Here is a 12,116-nt window from a genome sequence, read left to right as displayed (position 1 = left end):
ACCCTTTGAGAAAAGTAATTCCTCCTCATCTCTGATTTAAATCTACCACCCCTTAGCCTAAAACTATGGCCTCTCATTCTAGAATGCCCCACAAGGGGAAACATCCACTCCACGTCTACTTTGTCTATCCCGTTTAGCATCTTATATACCTCAATTAGATCTCCTCTCATCCTTCTAAGCTCTAGCGAGTATAGGCCTAAACTGCTCAATCTCTCCTCATAAGACAAGCCCTGCATCTCTGGAATCAATCTAGTGAACCTCCTCTGAACAGCCTCCAGTGCAACTACATCCTTCCTCAAGTAAAGGGACCAAAACTGTGCACAGTGCTCCAGGTGCGGTCTCACCAATGCCTTGTACAGTTGCAACAACACTTCCCTATTTTTATACTCTATTCCTTTAGCAATAAATGCCAAAATTCCATTTGCCTTCCTTATTACCTGCTGTACCTGCATACTAGCTTTCAGCGATTCATGCACGAGGACACCCAGATCCCTCTGCACTGAAGCATTCTGAAGTTTCTCTCCATTTGAACAATAAGTCACCTTTTTATTCTTCCGACCAAAATGGATAACCTCACACTCATCCACGTTAAACTCCATCTGCCAAATTTTGGCCCATTCACCTAATCTGTCCATATCCATTTGTAAATTTCTTATTTCTTCATTGCAACTTACTTTCCCACCTATTTTGGTGTCATTTGCAAACTTAGCTATAGTACCTTCTATCCCTGAATCCAAGTCATTAATATAGATTGTAAATAGTTGGGGCCCAAGGACCGAGCCCTGTGGCACCTCACTAGTTACAGCTTACCATCCAGAAAAAGACCCATTTATCCCAACTCTCTGCTTTCTGTTGGTTAGCCAATCCTCTATCCAAGCTAATATATTACCCATAACTCCATGTGATCTTATCTTGTGTATTAATCTTTTGTGCGGCACCTTATCAAAGGCCTTCTGGAAGTCCCGATATACTACATCTACAGGATCCCCATTATCCACTTTGCTTGTCACATCTTCAAAGAACTCTAGCAAATTAGTCAAACACGATTTACTCTTCATAAAACCATGCTGACGCTGATGGATTGCATTTTGACTTTCCAAATGCCCCATTACTACTTCCTTAATAATGGATTCCAACAATTTCCCAACGACAGACGTTAAACTAACTGGTCTATAGTTTCCTACTTTCTGCCTCCCCCCCTTTTTGAATAAGGGCGTTGTATTAGCATTTTTCCAATCCACTGGAACCTTTCCAGAATCCAGGGAATTTTGGAATATTATAGCCAATGCATCCACTATCTCCACTGCCACTTCCTTTAAGACCCTGGGGTGTAGGCCATCAGATCCTGGGGACTTGTCACCCTTTAATCCCAATAGTTTGCTCAGTACTTTTTCTCTAGTGATGGTGATTGTTCTAAGTTCCTCCTTCTCCATATCCTCTGCTCTACCTGTTACTATTGGGGTGGTACTGGTGTCCTCTACCATGAAAACTGAGGCAAAATATTGATCAAGCGTCACTGCCATTTCTGCGTTCCCCACTATTAACTCCCCAGTCTCGACCTCCAAGGGACCAACATTCACTTTAGCTACTCTCTTTCCTTTTATATACTTGTAGAAGCTTTTGCTATCAGTTTTTACATTCTGCGCTAGTTTTCTTTCATAATTTACCTTTGCTTTTTTTATTATTTTTTTAGTAACCCTTTGTTGATCTTTAAAAGTTTCCCAATCTTCCAGCCTGCCACTGACCTTTGCAATTTGGTATGTTTTAGTTTTTGCCTTTGTTATCTTTAACTTCCTTGCTTAGCCCTGGATGCTTTTTCCCCCTCTTACCATCTTTCTTCCTCATTGGGATATATTTTACTTGGGAGGAATTGAATATCTCCTTAAATATTTGCCACCGGTCATCAACTGTCCTACCTTGTAGTCTTCCTGCCCAGTCCACTAGGGCCAAATCTGCCCTCATACCTATGTCATTCCCTTTGTTTAACTCCAGAACATTAGCATGGGACTCAAGTTTCTCGCTCTCAAACTGAACTTGAAATTCTATCATGCTATGATCACTCTTCCCTAAAGGATCCTTTACTATGAGATCATTAATTAATCCCATTTGAGCGTATTGCATCTCTGCTTTGCTGAAAGACCGTGAAGTGAATGCGATGGACCTCTCCACACCTAAGGGCATTATGTGTGAAACAACGGCCCCAACTCCATTGGGCAATGCATCGCATGCAAGTTGTGGGGGTAGGGAGGGGTCAAAGCACGTTAGCACCTTGGAATATGTCGGCGCTGCTTTAGCCTTCTTGAACACAGTGTCACAGTCTTCTGTCCATTTCCAGACTTTGCTCTGACACAGAAGCTCATGCAGGGGTTTCAGCTGTGGAATAAATCTCCGTAATAATTCAGCTGCCGTAAGAACGAGCAAAGCTGGCTGATGTTCTGAGGAGCTGGAGCATCCACAATAACCTTGACCTTGGAGGGTGCTTTGCGAAGTCAGCAGCCCCAAATATTCCACAGAGGGCTGAAAAAACTCGCACTTCTCTTTGCGAACCCATAGGCCATACTCCTCTAGCCTTTGTTGGGTGGCATCCACGTTCTAGAGGGGATCCTCATCAGTCCTGCCCATTACCAAGATGTTGTCAAGGTAGCACTGAGCTCCAGGGAAGGCACTCAGGATCTGGTCCATGACCGTCTGAAACAAGGCTGGAGGTGATGATATTCCAAAAGGCAAATGTCAATATTGGTACAGACCCTGGTGTGTTGTGATGGTCAAATATGCACATGAGAATGTGTCTTCTCATCAATGTGCATTTGTAAGTAGGCCTGGCATAGATCAATTTTGCTGAATTTCTGTCCACCAGCCAGGCCAACAAAAAAGTCCTCAATATGGAGAAGCGGATATTGTTCAGCACATGATACAGGGTTGAAATCTCCACAGATGCGTATGGAGCCATATTTCTTGAGCAATGGAACAATGGGTGTTGCCCGTTCGCTATGGGACACAAGTACCAAGACTCCTATCTTGGCCAGATGCTCTAGATCAGCTTTGACCTTTGGTCATATGGCATAAGACACGGTTCCAGCCTTCAGGAATTTTGGTTGAGAGTCAGCTTTGAATATTCAATTTTATGATAATTCTCTTCGTGCTTCCCAAATCCCCTTCAAAACACAAGCATGTTTTGCAAAGCTTTTTTTAAAAAATGTAATTCTTTCACAGGATGTCGGTATCACTTGTTGCCCTTGAATGGAGTGTCTTGTCGAGACATTCCAGAGGGTAGTTAAGAGTCAACCCCATCGCTGTGGGTCTGGAGTCACATGTAGGCCAGACCAGGTAAGGGCGGAAGATTTCCTTCCCTAAAGGACATTGGTGACCAGATGGGTTTTTCATGGTCACTGTCACTAGCTTTCAATTCCAGATTTATTAACTGAATTTCAATTCCACCAGCTACCATGAAGCAACCGGTGTAAAAATAGACATTGGCAACATAAAACATTTAAAGCACAGGTGGAGGCCATTCGGCCCATTGTGTCTGTGCTAGTCAAAGGGAGTTACCCAGCCTAATCCCACCCTCAATTTCTTGATCTCTGGAGGTTCTGGCACTTTAACTGCATTTCTTAAATACGATGAGGGTTTCTATCTCTACCACCCTTGCAGGCAGTGAGTTCCAGAGACCCACCACTCTCTGGGTGAAAATATTACTCCTCAACACCCCCCTAATCATTCTGCTAATTATTTAAATCTATGCCCCTTGGTTAGTGACCTCTCCACTAAGGGAAGGGAATGGAGTGGATAGGAAGTATCTATCTAGGTCCCTCATCATTTTATTCACCTCAATTAAATCTCCCCTCAGCCTTCCCTGTTCCAAAGGAAACAACCCCAGCCTATCCAATCTTTCTCATCACTAAACTTCTTCATTCCTGGTGACATCTGTAAATCTCATTTGTAGCCTCTCGAGTGCAATCACATCCTTCCTGTCATGCGGTGACTAAACTGTACACAGTAAACTAGCACAACCTCCCCATTCTTGCTATGACTCAGCTAATGCCTTCTTAAACACCTCGACCGAGATTTTACTAGCCCTCTAGAGGTGGGCTGGGAGGCAGGAGAGCTGGTAGTCTTGTGTCTTCCAGCTGCAGCGAGGTATTTCCAGAAGCGGAAATGGCAGCAGCTCGGTCAACTGGAGGCAGGTGGCCAATTCATCCAATGACTGGTCTATCAACAGCCGACATCGGCATGTCACCACTCACCACCTTCCCTACCCACTACTGCCTGGGGAGGCTGTCAGGTACATCAAGGTGGCCTTCCAGCAACTTCCCAGAGGAAGGTTTTCCTTCTGAGGGACTTCATGTTCCGTGGAGGGGGTCTCCAGCAGTAATGGCTAACCCCATGGCTCCAAAGCCACTGGCGGAGGGTCTGCCCCTCCAACTGCCAGGGGCCTGACCCACTAATTAAAGAAATTTCTTACCTGCCCTTCAAGCATGCTTCAAAATGGAGGCACCCCTCTCATCCCTGCAGCATCAGCAGTGACCATCTCTATCGGGCAGCACTGCTGAGGCTGCCAAGTTGGCCTCTGTGTCTGGCCGCCACTGGTAAAACAGTCTCTGCCCTCCCGCTGCCCATCGGCCCAGTCTCAGGACACACATATGGTCCCGACGTCGGAACTTCAATTTTACTGCTAAATGCCAGTGCTCGGGCCTCAGACAGCAACCATTAGTAGGAGAGACTAGGACCCGAGGGCACAGCCTCAGAGTAAAGGGAAGACCTTTTAGAACAGAGATGAGGAGAAACTTCTTTAGCCAGAGAGTGGTAAATCTATGGAATTCATTGCCACAGAAGGCTGTGGAGGCCAGGTCACTGAGTGTATTTAAGACCGAGATAGATAGGTTCTTGATTGGTAAGGGGATCGAAGGTTACGGGGAGAAGGCGGGAGAATGGGGTTGAGAAACTTATCAGCCATGATTGAATGGCGGAGCAGACTCGATGGGCCGAATGGGCTAATTTCTGCTCCTATGTCTTATGGTCTTATCTTATCCAGAAATGAGACTGGTTGATATATTGTCCTCTTTGAACTGCTTCCACCTCTACAAAGGCTCTAACTGCCCAACAAGCTCACCCTGACATTAAAAAAAAGTTAACAAGCACTCAAACTGTATTTGTAAAATAATTCACCTCTCGGGTAAATGATATATTTCTCGGACAATTTACAATTGATAGTCCTCACCGATTGGTAATAGTGGGACGTAGGCTACAATGATCATGTGCTATTGGGTGAATATTCATAGTTCAGTCAGATCTAGTACAAAATCTAGACACCCGCCATTATACAGTAATTAAATCCTCACGGTGCACTACAAAGCACCACAAAAAATGAAATAAAGAGTTATTCTTTTTTAAAAGTCCATATCTGCAAAAAGTACTTGAGATTATTGGTCAGCGATCGAGTCACTTCAAGCCATTTTCGATTTCCTTCCCCTCTGCAGATAACACACTGCACTCTTCAGAATCTTGATTATAACGAACATTATCATAGAAACAATCGCCAGCAGGAACAAGATGACATCGATGAGGTATTGCTGGTACCAGGGCTGCTGCAGCCCGTACGGACGAAGGTGATGTCCTCCCCCGAGCTGCACAATGTGCTCCACCCACCTGACTAGACGTTCAGATGGAGGGAATGGGTGTGAGCGATGAATGCGGCTCAGAGTCAGCGCTGAAGTCTTGTACCTGTTTGAAAGGAAATGAAACAAATTGTTCTTCTTCCTTTCTTTTTTGGAACTGAAAACAAAATTCTTCACTCCCTCTTCACTAGGGCCTGTGGGGTATTCCCCAGCTGACAGCAAACCTGTGTGTATCTGTTCTTGTGGTGTGGGCAATGCTGGCAATGTTACACTCATAGCCCATTCCTAGTTGCCCTGAGTGCATTAATGGTCAACTATGTTGTGTAGGATTGGAGCTCAATATTAACTAGACAGGTTAGAGGTGGAAGGGTTACTGAAACCTGTAACAGCACCGAAATCAGGCAACTTATAGAAACAGAAAATATAAGGCACAGGAGGCCATTTGGCCCATCATGTCTATGCATACAGAAGAAAAAAGCTATCCAGCCTAATCTCATCACCTGGAAGTTCCCCTCCGAGTCCCTCACCATCCTGACTTGGAAATATATCGCCGTTCCTTCACTGTCACTGGGTCAAAATCCTGGAACTCCCTTCCTAACAGCACTGTGGGTGTACCTACACCACATGGACTGCAGCGATTCAAGAAGGCAGCTCACCATCACCTTCTCAAGGGCAACTAGGGATGGGCAATAAATGCTGGGCCCAGCCAGCGAAGCCCACATCCCGTGATCAAATAAATTTTGAAAAAGCTTCTTGGTCTGCAGCTGTGTAAGGCAGTTCAAGTGTACGTGCATCTATTTTTAAATGCGATGAGGGTTTCTGCCTCTACCACCCTTTCAAGTACAATTCCAGATCCACACCACCCTCTGTATGAAAACATTTCTCCTCAAAGCCCCTCTAATCCTTCTGCCAATTATGTTAAGCAGTTATGTTCTGTTATCCCTCCTTATTATTGACCTCTCCGCTAATGGAAATAGTTAGTTCCTATTTAGGCCCTAAATTTTAGCCACCTTGGGCTGTGGACAGGGAGTTAAACTAACTGGGGGGGGGTGGGGTGGGTGGGGGGCGGTGGGGGTGGGTGGGGGGTGGGTGGGGGGCGGTGGGGTGGGTGGGGGGCGGTGGGGTGGGTGGGTGGGGTGGGAGGGTGGGTGGGGTGGGAGGGGGGGTGGGGGTGGGAGGGTGGGTGGGGGGCGGTGGGGTGGGTGGGTGGGGTGGGGGGCGGTGGGGTGGGAGGGTGGGTGGGGTGGTGCAGGTGAAAGGAGACAGAATTCCAGAGGGAAAGTCGAGGTATCGGAGCGGGATAGTGATGTGGGTAAAGACAAGCAGAGAGGGACAGGAAGGGACAGAGAGTTTAACAAAAAATGTACATCTGTGAATAAACTCATTGCAGGAAATAGAAGTAAAGAAATGAAATGAAAGGTTCTTTATCTGAATGCACAAAGCAGCCATAATAAGATAGATCAACTAGTGACACAAATAGAGGTAAATGATTTCGATTTAATCCCCATTACAGAGACATGGCTACCAGGGGATCGAGGTTGGGAAATAAATATTCCAGGGTACACGATGTTTTGGAAAGACAGAGAGAATGACAAAGGAGGAGGATTAGCCCTGTTAGTAAAGGGTGACATCAGGACATTAGTGAGAAAGGATCTGGTCTCCGAAGATCATGAAATAGAATCAGTATGGGTGGAAATTAGAAATAGCAAGAGTCAGAAAACACTTGGGCGAGTAGTTTAAAGGCCCTTTAACAGTGGTTATACTGCTGGGCAGAGCATTAAACAAGAAATTATTGGAACCTGTAACAAAAGAAATGCAATCATTGTGGGAGACTTTAATCTTCACAGAGACTGGGACAATCAAGTTGAGAAGAACGGGTTTAGAAGATGAGTTTGTAGAATGGTTTTGGGACAGTTTGTTGGAACAGTGCGTAGTGGAACCAACTAGGGATAACACTATCTTAGATCTAGTATTGTGTAATGAGGCAGGGTTAATTGTTAATGTCGCAGTAAAAGATCCACTGGGAAATAGTGACCATATTTCCTTCAATTTCATGTTATTATAGGGATAACAGAACATCAATTTGACGTATTCTAATCACAAACAAAACTCTTAAACTGAAACAAAGCCAATTACATAGATATGGTGGTGGGGGGGGCGGGGGGGGAGTGGTGTAATTGGCTAAGGTTAATTGGGTAAATAGACTATAAGGTATGGAGGTAAATGAACAGTGGGAACCATTTAAAGAAACAATTCAAAACGTTCAACAAAAATACATTCATGTGTGTACATGTTCTTTCTGTCTGCAAAGAACAGGGCCCTGTGTATTAATACATGTAGCTTTCAGTGCACACGAATATGCCACACTGCAGGCCCGACTGACAATCTCAACCAATTTAAACTTGTCAGTCGGGCCCACAGTGTGGTGCATTTGTGTGTACTGGAAGCTACATATATTAATACACGGGGCCCTGTCATTTGCAGACAGAAAGAACATGTACACACATTGCACCTGTTTCAGCTAAACAAAATAAGTGACAGCCATTCACTGGTTCATTCCTCAGGGCAATGCCTTGACCAATCAAAATTAAGCTGCCCGGTTTAAGTATTAAACAATGCTTGGCAGTTAACTGTCAGTCACCACGTACTGGTGCATTTTCCATGGCAACGCCTCTACCAATCAGAATCCACTTGCTAACCAATTAGCACTCTCTGCTCATACACTATAAAGTTGTTGCTTCCCCTGACATTGGTATTTTTGCGACTGTCCTGATGAGCGTAAGATAAAAAGCTTCGACAAGCTTTTCAGCAATCCTCAAAAATACATTCCAGTGAAGAACAAAAACTCAGCAGAAGGACCCATCTGTGGCTCATTCAGGAAGTTAAGGATAGGGAGAGGCTTACAATGTTGCAGAAAACAGTAACAAGTCTGAGGATTGGGAGTGTTTTACAAACCAGCAAAGGGCCACCAAAAAGTTGATAAAATGGGAAAAAATAGAATATGAGAGTAAACCAGCCAGAAATATAAAAACAGACTGTAAGATCCTTGATTAGTATATAAAAAAAGGAAGAGAGTAGCTAAAGTAAGTGTTGGTCTCTGAGAAGCAGGGGCTGGAGAAATTATCATGGGGAACGAGGAAATGGGCAGAGGCATTGAACTAATATTTTGTGTTTGTCTTCACAGTAGGTGCAAGTGTATATCAGAAATAAATGATAGCCTAGCGGCTAAAAGGAGTGAGGAAATTAAGGAAGTTAATATCAGCAGAAATAAAGTATTGGAGGAACTTAAGGGACTGAAATCTAACAAATCCTCGGGAGTTACCTTGGACCATACCTTGGACTTCTAAAAGAGATAGCTGCAGAGATAGTGGATGGGCTAGCTATGATTTTCCAAATTTCCTTAGATTCAGGAATGGTCCCACTGGATTGGAAATTGGCAAATGTTACACCACTCTTCAAGAAAGGAGGGAGAGAGAAAGCAGTGAACTACAAGCCAGTTAGCCTAACATCTGTTATTAGGAAAATGCTGGAGTCTATTATTAAGGATGTCTTAACAATGCACTTAGAAAAGTATGGTATGGTTAGAACAAGACAACGAAAAGGAAATCCTGTTTGATAAATTTATTAGAGTGTTTTTGAGGGTGTAATTATTAGGGTAGATAGGGGGAAACCAGCAGATGTAATGTACCTGGATTTCTAAAAGGCATTCAATAAGATACCGCACAACAGGTTAATAGGCAAAATAAGGGATCATGGAGTTGGGAGTAATATATTAACATGGAGGTAGGATTGGTTAATGGGTAAAACGCAGAGACTGGACATAAACAGGGCACCTTCAAGTTGACAGGCAGTGAATAGTGGAGTGTCACATGGATCAGTGCTGGGGTCACAGCTATTTACTATTAATGGCTTAGATGAAGAGACAGAGAGTAAAGTATCTAAGTTTGTTGATGATTAGGTGGAAAGGTAAGCTGTTGGGACGACACAGAGGCTGCAAAGAGGTATAGACAGGTTAGGTGAGTGGGCAACAGGATGGCAGATGGAGTATAATATAGAGAAGTGTGAAGTTCTTGATCGTAAGAATAAAAAAAGCAGAATATTCTTTAAAAGGCGAGTAAATTGTAAGTATTGCTCAAAAAAGAGACTTTTTTTGTTTAAGCTTTTTGTCTTACACTCATCAGGACAACTTGTAAGAATGCCAATGTAAGGGAAAACAACAATTTATACTGTACGAGAAGAGAGTGCTGATTGGTTGGCAAGTGGACTCTGATTGGTAGAGGTGTTGCCATGGAGAATGAACAGGTGTATCCTGGGAGACTGCACACAGAGAGATTGTTTCCACTGGTCGGAGAATCTAAAACCCGGGGCCACAGTCTCAGGATAAGGGGCCGATCATCTAGGATGGAAATGAGGGGAAATTACTTCACTCAGAGTTGTGGATCTTTGGAATTCTCTACCCCAGGGGGTTGTGGAGTGGTTAAAATCGCCCATTATTACTGCACACCTCAGCAATTTGCCTACATATTTACCCTTCTATCTCCTTCTGTCTGTTTGGGGGTCTATAGTGTGATAGGTTTTTCCACTGATTTCTGGAGGGAGGGGCAGAGAGAGCCGATAATAGTTAGTCTGCCAGGAGAGTCCTAGGAGGCTGGTGAGCGTAAGGTTAATGAGACAGGAGTTTGGTGATCTGGTTGTATGGGCCAGATTCCCTGGCAGCCTGGGGAAGGGTCACTCAAGATGCACACATTCTCCCCTTGATATAAGGTGCCCTCCTCCTGAGCCCACATATTCGACTGGGTTAGTGCTGGAGTATTCCAGCTGGTGCGATATAGATTTGTGTGAGAGAATTGCAGCCCACAGAATTCTGGAGCAGGTTAGGCCTCCCTTGTAGACCCCTTTTTTCAAACGGTCGCTTAGACCATGTCCAGCAGATCATACAGATGGCCCTAGGCTGCTGATTAGCTGAGCTATACAGGCTCTGAATGCAGGAGAGACACTCAGGTTACCTATGTGAGGACCCTGTATATCAGGTGCAGCACAGCTTCCAGAGTCTCACATTAATTGAGCCAGTGCCAGATCTGTGGCAATGCTACTGCAAACAATGATCACTGATCAGCCCAGAGCTTCTCTGGTTCATTTGACAACTTTTTGTCCGAATGCACATTCCGGCCTATATACACCCACAGATATACTCTTACAAAGCTGTACATACCGTTTGTCTCCTATAACTGTTGCCATGGCATTGCTTAGCTCCTGGGCTTTCAGCTGGCTGACTTGGATGGTCAAACCAAGGCCCTTTGCTTCCGCTCTCACCATGTTATCAAACTGATCTCCAAAGAGTGGGATTCCAATTACTGGCAGTCCGTGGTACACTGCTTCCATCAGGCTGTTCAGGCCACCGTGAGTCACCAAGAGACGAGCCTTTGGGTGTCCTAACAGCACACATAGGGTTAACATAACATTACCTGAGAGAGGTCACAGCCTTGCAGCCTCACCGACAGGTGTTTCACACAATCACAGCTGTTACAGTGCAGAAGGAGGCCATTCAGCCCATCGGGTCTGCTCTGGCTCTCCGAATGAGCAATTCACCTAGTGCCAGTCCTTCACCTTCTCCCCGTAACCCGGCACATTCTTCCCTTTCAGATAACAGTCCAATTCCATTTTGAAAGCTTCAATTGACCCTGCCTCCCTCACTCTCAGGCAGGGCAGTCCAGACCTTAACCACTCGCTAAAGAAGTTTTCCCTCAAATCACTTATGCTTCTTTTGCTAATTACCTTAAATCTGTCCCCTCTGGTTCTCGATCCTCCCACCAATGGGAACAGTTTCTCCCTATCCACTCTGTCCAGACCCCTCATGGTTTTGAACACCTCGATCAAATCTCCTCTCAACCTTCTCTTCTCCAAAGAAAACAGTCCCAACTTCTCCAATCTAACTTCATAACTGAAGTTCCTTATACCTGGAACCATTCTCGTGAATCTTTTCTGCTCTCTCTCTCCATCGCCTTCACATCCTTCCTAAAGTGCGGTGCCCAGAACTGGACACAATACTCCAGCTGAGGCTGAACCAGTGTTTTATACAAGTTTAACATAAACTCCTTGCTCTTGTACTCTCTGCCCCTATTAATAAAGCCGAGGATACTATTTGCTTTATTACCCGCTCTCTCCACCTGTCCTGCCACCTTCAATGATTTATGCACAGATACACCCAGCTCCCTCTGCTCCTGCACCCCCCTGTAGAATTGTACCCTTTATTTTATATTGTCTCTCCACGTTCTTCCTGCAAAATGTATTGCTTCACATTTACAACTCCTCCAGTAGGTCATTTCTATTTTCCAATTAGAAACTCCTAGAACAGTGAACAAATCATCCCCAGAAGTCTGTAGCTGAGTGTTAAGTGGAGCGACAGAGATCGAACAGGCTGAAAAACTGCACTTCTCAGATGACAGCACTGAGGGCCGAGCGAAAGGAGAGGGTTCAGGAAAACAGCACCTTTGCCTTGGG

At 44.8% G+C, this 12,116-nt stretch overlaps 1 long non-coding RNA gene across 1 annotated transcript; it reads right to left on the bottom strand.

The window, feature by feature from the left end:
• Positions 1 to 5,161: 5,161 nt before the first annotated feature.
• Positions 5,162 to 11,175, bottom strand: LOC144691745 (uncharacterized). Its single transcript, XR_013579202.1, has 2 exons — positions 10,828 to 11,175; positions 5,162 to 5,721 (listed from the first exon to the last, which is right to left on the bottom strand). It is a non-coding gene; the product is annotated as an uncharacterized LOC144691745 (long non-coding RNA).
• Positions 11,176 to 12,116: the final 941 nt, after the last annotated feature.

This window comes from Cetorhinus maximus, chromosome 2 (assembly GCF_964194155.1).
Source record: "Cetorhinus maximus chromosome 2, sCetMax3.hap1.1, whole genome shotgun sequence".
In the NCBI taxonomy this organism is placed as follows: domain Eukaryota; kingdom Metazoa; phylum Chordata; class Chondrichthyes; order Lamniformes; family Cetorhinidae; genus Cetorhinus; species Cetorhinus maximus.
Note: the sequence above shows the minus strand (reverse complement) of the source record. Positions and strands in the feature narration are given on the sequence as shown.